Source organism: Physcomitrium patens, chromosome 8, assembly GCF_059467195.1.
Source record: "Physcomitrium patens ecotype Gransden chromosome 8, ASM5946719v1, whole genome shotgun sequence".
Lineage (NCBI taxonomy): Eukaryota > Viridiplantae > Streptophyta > Bryopsida > Funariales > Funariaceae > Physcomitrium > Physcomitrium patens.
The window spans coordinates 8,308,558-8,312,364 of record NC_143417.1 but is presented as its reverse complement, the minus strand read 5'-3'; the positions used below and the strand labels follow the sequence as shown (position 1 = coordinate 8,312,364).

Below are 3,807 nucleotides of genomic sequence, written 5' to 3'. Positions count from 1 at the left end.
TGATTCACTACAAAACCTCCTCAATAAACCATGACCACAATTACAATAAGCAAAGGCCCAAATACAAAATTAGATGACTTTGTGATCCACATTATTACATTCTTGTTCATGACTTCATCTCTACATGGTGAGTTCAACATCTTGTGAATAAGTGATGAAGTTAGAAAATCAAGACTTTGAGGATCTAAGCTCTTTGCACATTTCCTTTCTTACTTTCAACTTAGAACTTCACTCCTTGTGTAGAACAAAGCACTTTTTTCTTCTTGTCTTGATCTGTATCTTGCAAAACAATTCTCCAATAATATCCTATTTTGTTAGAAGCTTTATAGTTATCTTTAGAATTTTACTACACATTCATGTATTAGTGCGGAGACATTGTGTGATAATGGATCTTTAACAAAAAATTGAATTTGAAGCAAAGGCTTTATGTAGTCTAAATTTTTTGAGATTCAAAAGTTATATACCTCGTTGTCTTTTTTGAACTTATAAATGTCTTACTTCTAATGTGGCCAATTTGGTACTTAAAGTTGATAAGATTAATGACCTTTGTTTAATATTAGTTTAAACTTATATTTAATCTCTGATAGTAAATTCAATTTAATCAATTTAATCTCTAATTGGCTACATTTTTTTTATTAAAATATTTTTTTATGAAAAGTTTTGCTTCATTGTAAATTTTTAATTGAAAAAATAATAATTGATTGATGTAACCAATGAAACGACAAATTTTTCTTCTTGCTTAATTTTATTGATTCATATCCACTCAATGTGTTTTATAATAGAAATTCTATAGCTCCATATTTTTAGACCTTGAATTTTTTTGTCTTTATAAATATTTTTCAAATTAAAGTTTTTGAATAATTAAAAAATGAAATATTTTATTTTATTTCTATTATTATTTATTAATGTCAAATAATAATTAAAAAAATCTCACTTAAAATCAAAACTAGTCATTTGTTTTTAGAGGTGTGTATATAGGTAGAATCTTCTTAATAGTTCTTTTATTATATTTCTTTATTTTTTTATCAATATGATTTGGATTTTTTTTATATAAGAAAAACTAATACATATATTTTTGAATATAAAAAATTAAATAATAATAGAAAAAATATTAATTAAAATTTTATTATTTTCTTAAATTTAAATAGAATTATATTAAAATTTAATGATCTTTTGCATTCTTAAAATTATTGTTGAATAGAAAAGCTGGGTTCTAAAAAATTAAATTTTGGTGGTTTATTTTATACCCTTGAAAAATAAAAAAAAAAGAATTATAACAGACGTTTTAAAATTTTAATTACAGTAAATTTATAAAGAGAATGATCATAAAATACATATCCTATCCAAAATTGCTTATCTTATAAATTCAATAATTATCAATATGTTACAACATGCTTATTTATAAAATACATGATCATAACTAAGTAAATGCTGGAAATTCTGTTAAGATCATGATAAAAGGTCATTAAATTTAATACTATTTTTCTAAAGACTGTAAAAAAAATTAAGTTTTATTTAATAGATAAATAAATAAAATTTTTAGTATATAATATCAAATCATCATCATATATATATATATATATTTTTTGTTAATTCTATATCTATATATACTTTTTAAAAGAACAACTTATGTAAGTTTTGACATTCGGTTTCTATTATTTTCTTTTAAATATATATTTTTAAAAATAATATTATATTTTTATCAATAAATATTTATTATTCATTTTAATTTTAATGGTCGTATAATATCATTAAATAAGTTTAAAATAATTATTAGAAATTAAAAATATATGTATAAATCATTTATTTATTTTTGTCATTTTGAGATTTTTTTTTTTTTTTTTTTTTTTTTTCTGAATTCTGAGTATACACATGATTAGAAATTTTTCAGTTTCTGTGATACATGTGTATGTATGTATGTCTATATATATATATATATATATAGATCAATTTATTTGATAGAAATTTAATGTCATTATTTGAATTTTATATAATTGCACTTTGTACCTATCTAAGAAACCCCAAAAAAGTAATTTTTAATACAAGAAAAAAAACCAATACATGATATATAAATCATGTATTAATCTCCGCGCACCAGTTCCAGGTTAAGCTGAGGGTGTCGTGGGTTAAGCGGACTGCCGCGTGAGTGCAAGTGTTGGAGGATTCCAGTGTCAAGGCCTTGACGGGATCTGAAGCGATAAGGAGATAATAGCCATACCTGGACGGTGCGTATGAAAAATAGCTTTGCCTCTGTGCCTGGGTCGGTGAGGGTTTGCTGTGAGGGTTGATGTGCAGGTTCACACCGTCAGTTGGTGGGCTGTAGAGAAGTTGCTCTGCTGGGTCTGCATTGTTTTGTTGTTGTGGTTGCTGCTCAGTCACGATTGCATACGATGGAGGGCGTCTGAGATTTGCTTGTGAGTTTTGGTGTGTTTGTGGTGGTCTTGAGGGGCAGAGTGGACGATGGTGTTCATGTTATGGGTTTTGAAGATGCTTGCCTTTCCTGTGGCGGATTACTGATCTCCATGCTTGTGCACGTGATTAGAGTTGAGTGGGATGCTGTTACAGGAAAGCAATTTGGTGATGGCTTTGTTGTGGTTTTAAATATAGGAGGATTGTGTTGGCACTAGAAGTTAGGATACAGGAATGTGTTATTTCACCTTTGCATGAGTAGTTTTTTTCGTATAAAGTTATCACTTTCCGATCTGCGGCGTGATGGCATTGATACGAAATTGTTCAAACATCAGCTCGCATCTCACAAGTGCACTGTCTTGAACTGCCCTACACGACACCCTCTTCTGAAGAACACGACAGTACAGGGTGTAGGGGTGCTTTGCTGAGGATGTCGTGGATTGAGGGGATTGTAGCGTGAGTGCAAGTGTTGCAGCATCCTAGGGTATGGCACACCAAGGTATGTGGCTCCTGAAGTATTAGAGAATGAAGACAAGTGCATGAAAACATGTGCTTTTGAAGCAAATATATTCTCATTTGCAATGACATGTTCAAAAATTCTTTTTAGAAAAGAGCCATTTTATTGAATTTTTAAATTGAAAGAAATATTGAAAAAGATAAGAAAAGGAGAAAGATCAGTACTACCTTCAAATTGTGATCACAATTTCATCAATTTGATTAAAGAATGTTATAGTTTTAATCCTCCACAACATCCAAAGTTTGGAGATATATGTGAGAGACTTATAAGTTTGAAGATAAAGTTTTTGATTGGATTTTATGAAGATATGTGTCCTTCCTAAAGTGCTTCTAAGAAGAAAGATTACCAAAATATTAAAGAAAAGAAACATGTGGTGAGGATGAAGTGATAAAGTTTGTGGTTATTCATGATTTGTTTATTTGATTGGTAGGTGTAGACACAAAATAGATTAAAGTGGTTGAATAGTGTATGTAAAAAAGACATGTTTTTATGTAAAAATATTACATGTGTAATGTGTATGTTTTGATGTAACAATTGTGGTTGTTTGTGTATGTACATTTGCAAAAAGACCAATTATTAGGTAGACAAGACTAAAACAAGTTGTTAGAGCTATGCAAAAAAAGTATAAAGGCAATACATCTAGCTGACATGGATAGAATAGGTAAGATAACAATAGCAAAGTTAACATATAATGATGTAAAGTATATGTAAAATATTTCATGCTTTGTTGAAAACATTTAGAATAATGGTAATAGCTACATTATTTGTTGCAACATTTTGAAAAAATTTAAGGTTGAAGAAACACCAAAGACTTTGAAAGATGCTTAAGAGTTATTGAAATCACACTTGATGACAAAGAAAACAATCTTGGTCTTTAAAGG

The 3,807-nt window shown here is 28.3% G+C and overlaps 1 long non-coding RNA gene across 1 annotated transcript; it reads left to right on the top strand.

Moving 5' to 3' along the window:
- The first annotated feature begins 1,909 nt into the window (after positions 1-1,909).
- Positions 1,910-3,153, top strand: LOC112285642 (uncharacterized). Its single transcript, XR_016504450.1, has 2 exons — positions 1,910-2,414; positions 2,802-3,153. It is a non-coding gene; the product is annotated as an uncharacterized LOC112285642 (long non-coding RNA).
- The last annotated feature ends 654 nt before the right edge of the window (positions 3,154-3,807 follow it).